Genomic DNA, 16,199 nt, shown 5'->3' with positions numbered 1-16,199 from the left:
GAGTTTTCTGCTTGGTCACTCCTGGCTTCAAGTTATCATATGTGGATGCTGTGTGTTTGTTTAACTATCAAAGGAAACTCTGATCGCCGAGCCCATCGTCCTCGCACGGGGCGCCTAATACACGACCGATATCTAGATGACACTTAAGGTTGTGTCATGGAATGTGAAGGGCCTGCGATCCCCATCAAAGAGATCGCAGGTCCTGCGCCATCTAAAGAAACTGCACGCGGATGTGGCGATATTGCAGGAAACACACCTCAAACTGGGGGAGGTAAAACTAATGCGGAAAAGCTGGGTAGCTGAGGCGTACGAATCTCCGGCACCGAACCGCAAAGCAGGAGTCTTGACTCTTATTAGTAAGACGGCTCGAGCGAAATCAGAGTTTCTTTGGTCAGATGAAGAGGGGAGATGTTTAGGAATAAAGCTTTCCATGCCAGGAGACACGGTTACAATCTTTAATATATACGGCCCAAATTCAGGCACGAGCCAGTTCTTGCAGGGCCTACAATGGCAGTTAACAAAAGCGATGCCCAACAATCTCATAATAGGAGGGGACTGGAACACAGTAATGCATACAGATGAGGATAGATCAGGAGGAAACCATGCTAGACACCACCCAGGGTATAGAGTAACCCCTCTAGCCAAATGCTAAACCACAATGCAGCTGACTGACACGTGGAGATATACACATCCATATGATCGGGAATACTCATTCCACTCGGCAGTGCATGGGACCTTCTCCCGTCTAGATTATGTCTTTGTGAACGAGCGCCTAATAAATAGAATAAAGGAGGCTGAAATTGGGGATATAGTGATCTCTGATCACGCCCCGGCAATCTTGGACATACAGGAAATGACCCAGAAGGGCACTGACATAATCTGGAGGCTTCCATCCTTCCTTCACGGCGATGAAGGATTCCATGCGCTGCTTAAGGGATGGTGGTTCGAATACAGCGAAGACAACAAAGATCATAAGGCAACCCCCCTTCTCTTTTGGGACACTGCTAAGGCAGTCCTAAGAGGCCGCATAATGGCATATGTGAGTGCAAAAAAAAAAAGGAAACATCTAAGAAATACATGGAGGCAACTCTGCGGGTCAGAGAGGCCTTTAGGAAATACAAGCTATCCCCAAATACACAGACAAAAACTGACTGGCTTTCGGCTAAAGCAAACTCAGACAAATGGTTTAAGGACAAAGAAGCGATGTCCAGATCATACACAGAGTTGAAATATCATAAACATGGCAGTAAGGCAGGGCGCATTCTAGCTTTTATGGCGCGGGGTCATTATGCACCTACAGAAATACATGCCATCAGGGACGAGGGAGGAAGCCTGATATACTATCCGAAACAAGTAAACGAGCGATTCAGACGATTTTATGAGGCACTATATGCTGACGCTGGGGAAGTAGACGCTGAGGGCATTCAAAATATCTTGGGGAGGATAAAATTACCTAAACTTACTCAGGAAGAGGTAGAAGGCCTTAATGCAGATATCACTGAGGGGGAAATTAAAGCAACCATAAAGAACTTAGCCAACCATAAAGCACCAGGCCCAGATGGGCTCCCAGGGGAGTTCTACAAAATTATGCGCGACGAGATATCCCCAATACTTCAAAGGGTATACAGCACGACACTAAAGGGCAAAGGTTTCCTGGGAACAGGAAACGAAGCCTACATTAAATTACTTCTCAAGGCGGGGAAGGATCCACAAAACCCAGGATCCTACCGCCCAGTTTCCTTAATCAATCAGGACACAAAGTTGCTCTCTAAAATAATGGCTGACAGGTTAGCAGAAATCATGCCTAAACTAATTAGTGGGGAGCAAGTAGGCTTTATCAGAGGGAGAGCAGCAGTCACCAACATTAGAAAAGTACTTCTAGTACTTGAACAAGTTAAAGCATACCCTAAAATGCACAAAAATTGTGCCCTGGTAACTTTCGACGCAGAAAAAGCGTTTGACGCTGTTAGATGGAGCTGGATTGAGGCAGTCCTCCTTAAAATGGGATTTCAGGGGTCATTCCTCACTATGTTTCAATCCATGTACAAATCTCCTCAAGCTCGGATATTCACGCAGGGCTTCCTCTCTCGCCCCCTCTTACTGCACAGAGGCACTAGACAGGGGTGCCCCTTGTCACCCCTTCTGTTCAATATCTCCCTGGAACCCATGGCTAGGCTCTTAGGCCTGGAACCCACTGAAAACCGCAAACGCAAAACGCAACCGCTAGCGTTTTGTCTGAGCGGTTTGCAAGCGGATTCATGCGCGTTTTTGGTCGTGTTTTGCAACATTGTATTTTTTTCCCCAGCGGGTGCCTAGCGTTTTGCGTTTTGCGTTTTTATCCTGATTGGTCCTGTGAATTATTTTTCATTTTGTTACAGTGTGCTGAACCGCAAAACGCTAGCAAAACCGCTCAGTTTAGGTTTTGCTGAGCGTTTCCGCTAGCGGTTCAATACTTTACATTGAAGCGCTAACGCTCCCAAAATGCTGCAGGTCCTGCGTTTGCGTTTCTGAGAAACGCAAACGCTCCTGTGGAAGTTGCCCCATCCATTAACATTAGCCCAGCGTTTTGGCAAACTGCTAGCGTATCGCAGTGCTGCCAAAACGCTGCCAAAAGCGCTCCTGTGGGTTCCAGCCCTTACATAACAACCTGGATGGCATACGCTTAGGTGATAGGAGAGTAGTGCAGGCCCTATTTGCAGATGACCTCCTACTCTTCCTTTCAGATCCAATTCAGCAATTACCAAGAGCTTTAGAAATTATGGAGGAAGTAGGTCGCCACTCAGGATTTAAAATTAATGCAGCCAAATCCGAACTGCTAATGCTCTCCAAATTCGCAGACCATGAATCTGTTAAAGGGCTAGGACTGCAAGTTGCAAAAGAAAAAATTAAGTACCTAGGGATAGACATAGGCAGAGACCCGAATTCCCTGTACACACGTAACTTCTCCCCGCTTATTAAATCCATAATTGACCAAATCCAAGGCTGGAAGGAAATCCCATTAGGGGTTACTGGAAGAGCAGCGCTAATTAAAATGATTAGCTTTGGGAGATTGCTATACCCTATGCAGGTCATTCCTCTCCTGCTAAAGCACAAAGATATCAGAGCCTTAAACACTACATTCACTAAATTCCTGTGGAGGGGTAAACGCACTCGCATAAGCCTGACAAGACTACAACTCCCGAAAGAGATGGGGGGCATGAGCTTTCCAAACATCAGAAAATATAATTTAGCATGCATGTTCCGCCATGTCAGAGACTGGATTGCCAATACAGGCCACTTTTCAAACATAGAGTTAGAAAGCCAGGTAGCGGAACCGTGGGAGCTTACCGGCCTATTGCACACAGGATGGTCCTCCCTACCACTCCGTCTTAAGTATAATGTGATTTATAGAGACACCCTTCTAACTTGGAGGGAAATACGTTAGCTATTTCATCTCCCCTGGAAGATTTCGAAATATATGCCCCTTGGAGGAAATCCGGGCTTTAAACCGGGCTCCCTTCATGAACATTATACAGTTTGGGCAGAAAAAGGGGTCACCAAATTGGGCAACCTACTGGATCTCCGGGAGCATAGGCTCTTGACCCTGAGAGAGTTATCCCAAAACTATGGTATACCAAAATCAGATTTTCTTATTTACAACCAAATCCGGTCATACGTTAGGGCTAACTTGCAAAGCATAGCCTCAATAGCAGAAATTCTACCATTTGATCTTTTCCTAAAGCCAAGGGGAGAGAGGCTATCCCTCTCGGAGATCCAAAAATCTATTGCAGCAATAGGGATGGAAGAGAAGGCAGTTCATAACATGAGCAGCTGGACAAGAACATTCCAGATCCCAAACTTAGAAAAAATGATACTGGAGGGCAATAACTTGGTGAGAAAAGTAATAGTAAGCGAAAAATGGAGGGAATCCCACCTGTTACTGATCAACAAGGCTAAATACGCCTTTAATATAATCTATAAGACACCGAGACCAGGGTATCTGAACCATTGCCCCAAGTGTGGCCACCCCCAAGCCAATATGGTCCATTGCATATGGGACTGCCCCTCAATTCAAGCTTTCTGGGACACAGTATGTACATTTGCAGGCAAAATGGGTAAAAGTACCATAATTAAGGAACCGATGCTCCTCCTATTCAATGCTACTCCTGTGGAGAACGGATCAGCTCAACCTGCGAAGCTGCAGGACATTATACATATAACAATGTTGGCAGCAAGGAAAACGATCTTTAATAGGTGGATATATCCTACACCTCCCACACTTTGGGACGTTACTGAGGAACTAAGGCATCTAATGCTTATGGAAAAACTGGACGCAACAATGAACTTGGATAAAGGAACAAAAAAATTCTTCAACAGATGGAAGCCCTTCTTGTTGCATACAATGTCAGACCCAGACCTACATCATCTAATGCAACCCTTCAGATATACCTCATGGTATGCTAAAGCAGACCTATTGGGCTCTCTAGGCAGACTAAAAGTTCGGGCTTGAGGCACCTTCAACGTACTTGACCATGAAAGACCTTATTAGCAGATACTAGGACTTACGCAATTAGACTTTAAACATATCAAGCAGGAGTGACCAAGGGGTGGGCAGAGGGGGGGAGGGGTGGGGGGAGGAGGGATGGTTTCCAGATGTAACACCTACATGTCTCATATGATACCTTCATTTGGAAAGGTCGTTTCAGCTGTTATGGTTTATTGGAAAATGTAATAAAACACTTGTGAAAAAAAAAAAAAAAAAAAAAAAAGATCCCCTGGGGGGTACTCACCTCGGGTGGGGGAAGCCTCCGGATCCTAATGAGGCTTCCCACGCCGTCCTCTGTCCCACGGGGGTCTCGCTGCAGCCCTCCGAACAGCCGGCGACTGTGCCGACTGTCAGTGCAATATTTACCTTTGCTGGCTCCAGCGGGGGCGCTGTGGCGACTTTCGGCACGGAAATAGACGGAAATACACGATCTCCGTCGGGTCCGCTCTACTGCGCAGGCGCCGGAAACTTGCGCCTGCGCAGTAGAGCAGACCCGACGGCGATCGGGTATTTCCGCCTACTTCGGCGCCGACAGCCGTCAGAGCGCCTGCGCAGGAGCCAGGAAGGTAAATATTACGTCACCGCTGCACGGAGGGCTGCAGCAAGACCCCTGACGGATGGAGGACGGCGTGGGAAGCCTCATTAGGATCCGGAGGCTTCCCCCACCCGAGGTGAGTACCCCCCAGGGGCCGTTTTGTCGTTACAGTTCCTTTTTAATGAAATCAATCCTGTGCCTGTACTGGCGTCGGGACGCACTACTGCTGAGTAGGGGGGAGCATAATCAGCCTCTCACCCAGCTGATTCATTTAGGAGTCTCCAAGTGCATCGCTCGTTAGGAATGGTCCATATTGGCTTGGAGAGCATACATGAATCAGCTGGGTGAAAGGCTGATTATGCTCCCCCTACACAGCGGTAGTACATCCCAATGCCAGTACAGGCATAGAGTTGGGCCGAACGGTTCGCCTGCGAACGGTTCCATGCGAACTTCCGTGGTTCGCGTTCGCGTCCCGCAGGCGAACGTTTGCGGAAGTTCGGTTCGCCCCATAATGCACCATGGAGGGTCAACTTTGACCCTCTACATCACAGTCAGCAGGCCCAGTGTAGCCAATTAGGCTACACTAGCCCCTGGAGCCCCACCCCCCCCCTTATATAAGGCAGGCAGCAGCGGCCATTACGGTCACTCGTGTGCCTGCATTAGTAAGAGTAGGGCGAGCTGCTGCAGACTGTCTCTCATAGGGAAAGATTAGTTAGGCTTAGCTTGTTCCTGGCTGCATACCTGTTCAGTGAACCCACCACTGCATACCTGTTCAGTGAACCCACCACTGCATACCTGTTCAGTGAACCCACCACTGCATACCTGTTCAGTGAACCCACCACTGCATACCTGTTCAGTGAACCCACCACTGCATACCTGTTCAGTGAACCCACCACTGCATACCTGTTCAGTGAACCCACCACTGCATACCTGTTCAGTGAACCTGCCAGGCTGCCACTGCATACCTGTTCTGTGAACCCACCACTGCATACCTGTTCTGTGAACCCACCACTGCATACCTGTTCTGTGAACCCACCACTGCATACCTGTTCTGTGAACCCACCACTGCATACCTGTTCTGTGAACCCACCACTGCATACCTGTTCTGTGAACCCACCACTGCATACCTGTTCTGTGAACCCACCACTGCATACCTGTTGTGTTCAGTGAACCCGCCACTGCATACCTGTTGTGTTCAGTGGACCCGCCACTGCATACCTGTTCAGTGAACCCACCACTGCATACCTGTTGTGTTCAGTGAACCCGCCACTGCATACCTGTTCTGTTCAGTGGACCCGCCACTGTATACCTGTTCTGTGAACCCACCACTGCATACCTGTTCTGTTCAGTGAACCCGCCACTGTATACCTGTTCTGTGAACCCACCACTGCATACCTGTTCAGTGAACCTGCCACTGCATACCTGTTCTGTGAACCCACCACTGCATACCTGTTCTGTGAACCCACCACTGCATACCTGTTGTGTTCAGTGAACCTGCCACTGCATACCTGTTGTGTTCAGTGGACCCGCCACTGTATACCTGTTCAGTGAACCCGCCACTGCATACCTGTTCTGTTCAGTGAACCCGCCACTGCATACCTGTTCAGTGAACCTGCCACTGCATACCTGTTCTGTGAACCCACCACTGCATACCTGTTCTGTGAACCCACCACTGCATACCTGTTCTGTGAACCCACCACTGCATACCCATACCCCGGGGACTTTTAGCGTGTATCCCACTCCGCCATGCCCCCCTCCAGGTGTTAGACCCCTTGAAACATCTTTTCCATCACTTTTGTGGCCAGCAGAATTTTTTTTCCCAAAGTTCGCCTCCCCATTGAAGTCTATTGCGGTTCGCGAACTTTTCCGCGAACCGAACATTCCGCGGAAGTTCGCGAACCCGGTTCGCGAACCGAAAATCGGAGGTTCGGCCCAACTCTATACAGGCATGGGATTGATTTCCATTTCTGCTGTGCCTGTGCGTCTCCTCTACTGGGCAGACTGTATGCTCAGTGGTGCTCATTCGGATTCCGGATAACCTAACTACCCAGATAATCCGAACCTTTTCAGCTATCCGACCTTGGCTCCGGATTCCTTCGCAAATCCGAATAGCACTATGTGGATATTTATCCGCAACCCGGATATCTGGCCACGAAGATGTATTTAACCACTTTCCCCCCGCCTGTACAAATTTCTCCGCCCCTTTTTCCATCCTTTAACCCCCAGGGACGAAGAAATCCGTACTTTGCGCACTCCCGCCGCTGTCCGCGCTCCCGCTCGTAAACACGCCGCCCGCCGGCCTGGAGATCAATGAACGGGAAAATCCATTCCCGTTCTTTGATCTAAGCCCCGCAATGATCCGCTGCTCTCCGATGGGCAGCGCAATCATTGTGATCTTACCCAGCCTCCAAGTACTTCCTCCAAGCTTCCGGAAGGACGCTTGGAGGTCACATTAAAACAAAAAGTTACTGTGGCCATCTTGTGGCCAAATAGTAAAACTACACCCTACACATTTTTCACATACAAATAGATTACTTTTACACAAAAAATTAACTCTTTACCTCCCACACTCCCAATTTTTTTTATTTTTTTTTGTAATTAAAAAAAAATAAAAAAAAATGTACAATAAAAAAAAAAAATACATAAATAGTTACCTTAGGGACTGAACTTTTTAAATATTTATGTCAGGAGGGTACAACACTGTTACTTTATAAACTATGGGCTTGTAATTAGGGATGGACGCAAAACTGAAAAAATGCACCTTTATTTCCAAATAAAATATTGGCGCCAAACATTGTGATAGGGACAATTTTATAACAGTTTTATAACTGGGACAAAAGGGCAAATACATTTCATGGGTTTTAATTACAGTAGCATGCATTCATTAAAAACTTTAATGGCCGAAAACTGAAAAATAAAATTTTTTCCCAGATTTTTCCTATTTTCCCATTAAAACACATTTAGAATAAAATAATTCTTGGCATAATGTCCCACCTAAAGAAAGCCTAATTAGTGGTGGAAAAAACAAGATATAGATAGTTTAATTGTGATAAGTAATGATAAAGTTATAGACGAATGAATGGAAGGAGCGCTGAAAGGTGAAAATTGCTCTGGTGGTCAGGGGGTAAACCCCCTCAGTGGTGAAGTGGTTAAGCTTTTTATTGCATAAATGATAAAGCCCAGGGACAGCGACAGACACTGTTTCGGAGATGAACTCCTTCCTCAAGCTGTATAGGCTCACACAAGAGAAATAACCACAAAAGCATTTATATACATTCTCAATAAGGTCACATGGACCAATCACATAACACCAGGATACATGTGAACACCACCATAGAACAAATCATAATGAGGGGGCCTGATGGAAGACAGATATTTAAATAAGTAGCCGTTGCAACAGCACAATTTAAAAAGTGTCAGACCCATATGGACCAATCAGCACTCACCATCCTAGGAGGACCTGATGGGGAACCACAGCTTAGTGGTATCGCTCCTCCCAATCTCCCAGAGGGCAATGGAAGATGCGAGCCGCCGGAAACCTGAAAAAGGAAACAGAAAACAGAACCTGAGCGTCAGAACGTCAGATGCTTCCATGCGTAAAACCGTCCTGATGATGCGTAAAAATGTATGCGGAAAACCGATATGAAACCGTACATCTGCTCTCAAGTATGAGAACAAAACGCATAAACATGCAAACTGACGCATACAGATGCAATAACATCATAATAAAATACGAATAAAGACAAAAACATTAAACAAAAAATAGAAAAAAGGCCGAAATGCTGTGGTATAGTAGAGCTGAGGGTCCATAATAGGTAAAAGACCTCTCAAAATAATTCAACATGGTACCAGATGTACAAAGTACTAGAGCAATAAAGAGAACCATACATCAGAAAACAGCAACTCCCATTGTACTAATAGTGTAACCCAGTAGGGGGAAACACACACACCTGGACCCAGCAGTCAACACAGTATGACTAACCGCACACATAAGCAGAGGCACAATATATACACAAATTCTATCCAATTTAAATGCAAAAGGATAAGTCATAATCACGGTTGAGTCCACCCCCTCCCAGGGTACCCAGTCTCCTGATCCAACCCGCCTTCTGCCTAAGTAATTCTCTTTCCCTATCACTTCTAAAATGAGCAGGAACCCCATCTATAACCTGCACCCGGAGCTGTGGTATAGAGTGGCGGAATTGAGTAAAGTGGGCCGAGACAGATTGAGTCATATTCCCGGCCCTGATAGCAGATTTAGGGGAGTATGATGCTGATAATGATGACGAGATGAAGGACCAAGACTACCATCCACAGGAGGGGGATGTTAGCTCTGAGTCTGAGGAGGAGGATGCATCTGTGGGTCTGTCAAGGAGGATCAGCATTGCTGACATTGGCAGGAGCAGCAGTGGGCGTAGAATGCCGGACCCACAGCCTGCTGCATTATCTTCTGCCGCTACCACCAGCTGCACCACTCAACCCCAGGCTCCAACCACCGCAGGGAGAAAAAAAAAAAAAAAGCAGCTCATTCAGGGCGTAAGGGCAAATTTCTATCCCCAATCTGGCATTTCTTTGATCTGCCCTCAGTGGACAGCCAGTTTGTAACTTGCAACGTGTGCCAGATGAAGCTGAGCAGAGGTTGCAACCCCTCCAACTACGGCACCTCCAGCTTCAACCATCTGGTAAAAAAAAGCATTATGTTGAGCATGTGGAGTTAAAGAGGCTGAAGGAAGCTGGCGCTGGCAGTGTTCCGGCAAAAAGCACCACCAGAACTCCCTTTGCCACTCCTGCCAACACTGAGGCCTGTTCAGGCAGCCAGTCCTCAGCGGTCTCCTCTGCTCCCTTCTCCTCATCCCGTGCAAGCAAAAAACGCCACCAGACCCTGCTGAGCGAGTCATTTGTTAAGGCTCAGCCTCCTGGCAGCCGTCGCATCTGCCAGCTGAACGGCCTGCTTGCACGGGCCATGTGCTCCCAGCTCCTCCCATACTCCTTTGTGCAGGAGGGGAGCGACATGCGTGCACTCCTTCAGTGTGCATCACCGGATTGGCCTATCCCCAGCCGGCACTACTTTTCCCGCACGGCCATCCCAGCACTGCATCGCTTCACGATGGCCAATGTGGAACGTGGCCTAGACCATGCGTTGGGGGAGTGGGTCCATGTGACCATGGACTCATGGTCAAGCCGGCTTGGTACAGGCCGCTACCTGTCCTTTACCACTCATTGGGTCAGTTTGGTGGAAGGGGGTGAGGAGGGGACAGCAGCATCATCAAGCCAGTGGGTTGTGCCACCCCGCAGCAGGGTCAGGGGAAGTGCAGCAGGTTCCTCTGATCCGGTTCCACCCTCCGTCAAACCTGCCGCCGCCAAACACCCCCGCCTCAGCAGCAGTGTGAAGGCCTGCCACTGCCAAGCGCTGTGCGAGATGGTCAGCCTGGGGAAGCACAGACTGAGGCAGACCATGTCATGGCCAAGAGCAGAAGAGGAGTTGGCTGACCCCCAGAGGCCTGAGAGTGGGAGAGGTGGTGTCCAACAATGGGGCCAACCTTGTTGCTGCCATCCACCAGGGAGACCTCACCCACATCCCCTGTCTGGCCCATATCCTGAACCTGGTGGCTCAAAATTTTTTGAGCATCTACGAGGGGATGGACCCCCTGTTGAAAGCGGCTAGGAAAACGGTGGGTCATTTCCGCCGCTCGGGTGGTGCCTCAGCATTCCTGGAAGCCATGCAGATGAAGCTGAACCTGCCCCTGCACTGTCTAATCATAGACGTTCCAACACAGTGGAATTCCACCCTGGCCATGTTGGATCATCTGGTTGAACAGAGGCAGGCTGTCAATCAATACCTGGCCAAAGCCACCACAGTGTTCGGGACTGGCACCACCCACCTCCCAGACATCATCCTCAGTGCTGAGTGGGGCAAAATGGTGTGGTGTGCTTTGTGCTGGCACCCTTCCTGGAGGCCACCAACATGGTCAGCCAGGACCGTGCGCCGCTGTGTGAGTGGGTGCCCTGGTGTGCATACTGGACAAGGCCCTCTATGCTCTGCTGGAAGTGGGAGAGAAAGCCTTGATCCAGCAGGAGCAGAAGCCACCTGCACAGTCCACCTATGTGCGGCAGGAGGAGGAGGTTGAGGACTTGGAGGTCCCTGACCCTGAGGATGAGGAGGCACAGCCGAGTGCAGCTGCCTTGGTGCGCGGGTGGAGAGAGCAGGGGGAGGCTCAGGAATCAGAGGAGGAGGACCGCACTGGGGAAGATGATTATGTGTCAGCAGAGATGGCAGCCCTCTTCCCCATGGCAGCGCACATACTACAGTGCCTGCGCAGTGACCCAAGGGTGAAGCAGATGCGTGGTCGGGAGGACATCTTGATCACCCTGATGCTTGACCCACAGCTGAAGGGGAAGCTGCATCAGTTCTTGCCTGTAAGAGGAGACCCTGTGCGTCGAATAAGGGACTTGCAGCGGTCCCTGGTTCAGCGCTTGGAGGAAGCCTTCCCCCATACTTCCACCCCCCACTGCTGTCACAGTCCAGCCAGCACAGCAGCAGGTGCCTGCATCCAGCAGCAGAAGCGTCCATCAAACCTGCTGTCTCTCATAAAGGCGCTGTATGCCACACCGGTACAGCTGCCGACTGTAACAATGGGTGTCAGCAAGTAACAGTTCTGATTATTAGGTGATCTGCAGTATCACCAATAATACAGATATATACCTGATTACATGGTGATCTGCAGAATCACCAATAATACAAGTATTTCAGACAACTGATGTGATAGCTGAAGTACAGGTAGGTGATTGGTGCAACAGTAGTACTGATAAATATCAGAGTCACCTCATTAGAGGAGCTGGTGGGCACTACAGTACAATGAGCTCCTCACCAGTGACAAGGGCTCACTGGTGAGAGTAGAGTGGTCAGACAAATCGGGTTGGCAACAGACAGGCAAATAAAGTACAGAATCAGGAGGCAGAGGCAGAAAGATAAACAGGCAGAGTCGGCAACTAGATCAGATGGGCAGAAGTACAGAAGCGTTGAGCAAAAGAGTAGTCAGAACGAGCCAGAGTCATACACCGATAATAATACCGTTTTCAATGAATTATAATTGTAGCTACCAAATGTCTGAGCGCTAACACGAAGTATTCGCAACAGCAGACAAGTTGTGAATGAACCTGCTGTGCTTAAGTACTCTGAGGCATCCCCGAGGCATGCCCCTAGAGTTCAGCCAATCAGCGGTGGCGAGCGTGCCCTCTGACGTCAGCCGACCCGCAGGTCAGCTGACTCGCCTCCTCCCCGCATAAAGGTCCTGTCTATGAGCGCGCGCATGCGCTAATGCGACCCTATGTGCCACAGAGATGCCCGTCCTCAATGCGCGAGCCGCCCGAGGTGCGGAAACATTTACAGGCCGAGAGGCAGAGGCAGTTGCAGCGGTAGCGCTGTTCGACGCAGCTGCCTCGCTACCATTCATTACACCGACTGAGGAGGTGCCTGCAGCAGCATGTGGCTATCAAAGCCAGAACCGGCACCTGACCCGGATGGTGGCAGACTACATGGGGTCCTACAGCGGGCTTAACAGCGACACTCCTGTAGACCCCTTGGATTACTGGGTCAAGCACCTGGATATTTGGAGAGAGCTGGCACAGTATGCCCTGGAAAACAATGCTTGCCCCCCTTCCAGCGTGCTGTCTGAGAGGTGCTTCAGTGCGGCCGGTGGCGTGGTCACCGAGAATCGCTCTCGGCTTTCCACCCAGTCTGTGTACAGACTTACATTTCTCAAAATAAATCAGGCTTGGGTGGTTGGTGAATTCCTGGCCCCTGTTGTTGGCAAGAGGGGGAAATTAAGTGGCTGGAAATCACAATGCCTGCCTTACCACCCTTTTCCACCACAACCTCCAGGCTCCGTCTTGAGTAATAAGCCTGGTTCAAAACATTTTTTACAGCCGTGGTACCAACACACTAGGTGCCATGGTCTATCTAAACACAATTGCTGTGTAATTTTTTTGGAGGTGTCTGGGCTGATAACTGTGCTGTCCGAGTTGAGGGGAGGCCCCAACTGCGGCAGTACGACCGCTTCCTGGAACCTCTACTTTGTAATGTTTTAACTGTGCCGTGGTACCAACACTAGGTGCCATGGTGGAATATCTATGCTGCCTGCCACACTTCTTCTGTCTCCTGCTGCCTGTGCTGCTCCCACCACCAGGGTGCATCTACATGACTACCTACTTCTCCTCCTGCTGCTCCTGCCTGTGGTACCCAACACCACCAGGGTCCACACAAAACTAGATCTTCTGTTGCCACTACCAGCTATTACGCCACTACAATAGCTGCATCTACCTACTCCTCCTGTTGCTGCTGCTGTTGCTGTCTGTGGTACCCACCACCATCAGGGTCCACACCAAACTATATCTTTTGCTGCCACTATGATAGCTGCATCTACCCACTTCTCCTGCTGCTGCCTTTGGTACCCACCACAACCAGGGTCCACACAAAACTATATCTTCTGCTGCCACTGCCAGTCTGCCACCAGCTATTATGCCACTACAATAGCTGCATCTACCTACTTCTGCTGCTCCTGTCTGTGGTACCCACCACACCACCAGGGTCCACACAGAACTATATATCTTTTGCTGCCACTGCCAGTCTGCCACTGCCAACAGCTATTATGCCACTACAATAGCTTTAATTTTTTTGAACTGAGCTGAAAACTGATGTCCCAGTTGTGCGGTTGGACTTTGGACACAATGTGGGCTGCACGATTGCTGTCTGGAACCTAGTCCTGATGTTAATTTACCGCCATTTTTTTTTTTATTTTCAATCTCCACATAATTAGTGTTTTCCTTTAAAAAAAAAAAAAAAATCATAATGTTACATGCCTCATTTACCCTAAAAAACATTTTGGAAGAAATTTAAAGGCCACTTCCTGTTTTCTATCCGGATATCCGAATCCGCCTGGATAATGCGTTCGGATATCCATGTATACGCGGATACGGCAAAGTTCGGATTCTGATATCCTATCTGGGTATCCGGATCAATTCGGATTTTGTTAAAAGGTATCCGAGCACCCCTGTGTATGACGGTCTACCCTTAGCCTTGTCTGTAGCATAACTGCATGTTTTCATTGTTCATATCACTGCAATTGGAAAGAGATAAAAAGGGTCAATAGTTCATAGATTTTAGTTCTGGCATACTTCAATGAATGTGTCATTGAGCAAAAACAATAAAAAAAACTTAAAAAGTAGATTTAAACATAAAATAAAACTGTGGAATATAAATAAAAATTCATATTTTAGGAGAAGGATGGATACAATTGTTTATTTCATTAGTTTATTTTCACCTTGGGTGTCCTTTAAAAACTAGAATAGATGAAAAACATTTCCTGTAATTATAACACTAAAGGCCCATACACACGCGCAACAAAAGTCTTTTAAATGCACAATTATCAAACAACTTTTGCTGTTGAAACAACCCAAAAAGGTTGTTTGCTATTGTTCAAGCAACTGGTAAGACCCAGCTCAAGTCACTGCAACAGTTGGATTGACTTGAGCTGGGTCTTATCAGTTGCTTGCATAGCAAACAATTTGTTTTATAATTGTGCATTTAAAGAGTTTTGTTGAGCGTGTGTATGGGGTAAGCCTGTTTACAAATCAGGGCTGTGGAGTACAAAAATCATCCAACTCAGACTCAGTTTATAAAACTACCGACTCCCAACTTTGACTCCAGGTACCCAAAATTGCTCCGACTCCTCCTCCAACTCCACAGCCCTGTTACAAACGTTAGACTGAGAGGTCACCTGATCCCATCTTATCGCTGCCCAGGTAGGAGCTGTACGTATGCTGGTTATGACAGGACCGAATCACCATTACTGCGACACTCACTGCAGAGAGGAGAGATCAGACACCATGTGACACCAGAGGAATACAGAGATGTATGTACTGACTATACACTGAACACCAAAATATATTGTAGTGTTAGGATAGAATTACGCCAGGCCCTGCCCCCGCACAATATGAATACAATGGCTGCAGGCTAAATAAAGTGCTCAGGTCTGCTTCTAGAACTGTAGGGGACACAAAAGAAGTTAAGGTCATGCAGAAAGCAAATCGTGCCTATCAGCAGAAAAGAAGCGATTCCTTTCACACACAGCAATTATATCTCTTCCTAATTGAAAAGCAGCAGCCCTCCCCAACTTCTCCTCCAGCACAGGTAGCCGGGTGGCTGTCCCCCCCACCTTCTCCTCCAACACAGGTAGCTGGGTGTCTGTCCCCCCCACCTTCTTCTCCAGCACAGGTAGACGGGTGGCTGTTACCCGCTTACCCTCCAGTACAAGTAGCTAGACGGCCGTTACCACCCTTCATCCACATGGCCCAGTTAACGGGCCTAAGAGGCGACTCAAGGCCATGCCATTTACTCTCTTAGCTCTAGACACTAAACATGTTGTGTTATTTTTGTTCAAACAATACCAGTTGCCTGGCGGACCTGCTGGTCTATTTAGCTGCAGTAAAGTTTAAATCACAACAGAAACGACCATACAGCTAATCTTGTCAGATCTGACAATAATGTCAAAAAACACCTGGGGCTTGATTCACAAAAGAGTGCTGTTAGCATGGCAGTTTTTGCGCGATTTTTCGAGTTTGCGTGCAATCACGGATTTTCACGCTCAATTAAACGTTTGCACATGAAAACGATACAGATTTCATGAAAATTCACGTTTGTGCACGAAAATGGCCGTGCTGACAGTTAGCACTCTCTTGTGAATCAAGCCCCTGATCTGCTGCAAGGCATGCATTCTCTGGGTCTATGGCTAAAAGCATTATGAGCAGAGACAGCCAGGCAACGGGTTTAGAAAAATAAATAAATATGGCAGCCATAATATACCACTTGCTTCAGGTTCCTTTTAACAAACATACCGGAGTTCACACACTTATCCAATCGCTCCAAAAGTTAAGAAAGCTCATTAGAATTCTTCACAACACATTTTTAGCTAATTGAGAAGCGGAGGCCTGGGGCCCCGACGCAGCGGACCGCGGGTCGGGTCCTGCAAGGGGCCCACAGGCCGGAGGCCTGGGGCCCCGACGCAGCGGACCGCGGGTCGGGTCCTGCAAGGGGCCCACAGGCCGGAGGCCTGGGGCCCCGACGCAGCGGACCGCGGGTCG

General features: G+C 48.4%; 1 protein-coding gene across 1 annotated transcript in view; it reads right to left on the bottom strand.

The window, feature by feature from the left end:
• Window positions 1–8,599, bottom strand: part of TPX2 (TPX2 microtubule nucleation factor) — a 113,909-nt gene extending 105,310 nt beyond the window's left edge. Inside the window, exon 1 of the mRNA XM_068264091.1 lies at window positions 8,507–8,599. The gene's annotated coding sequence lies outside the window, so the exon portion shown is untranslated. The remainder of the gene's footprint in view (window positions 1–8,506) is intronic.
• Window positions 8,600–16,199: the final 7,600 nt, after the last annotated feature.

The sequence above is a fragment of the Hyperolius riggenbachi genome, chromosome 12 (genome assembly GCF_040937935.1).
Source record: "Hyperolius riggenbachi isolate aHypRig1 chromosome 12, aHypRig1.pri, whole genome shotgun sequence".
Classification (NCBI taxonomy): Eukaryota; Metazoa; Chordata; class Amphibia; order Anura; family Hyperoliidae; genus Hyperolius; species Hyperolius riggenbachi.
Note: the sequence above shows the minus strand (reverse complement) of the source record. Positions and strands in the feature narration are given on the sequence as shown.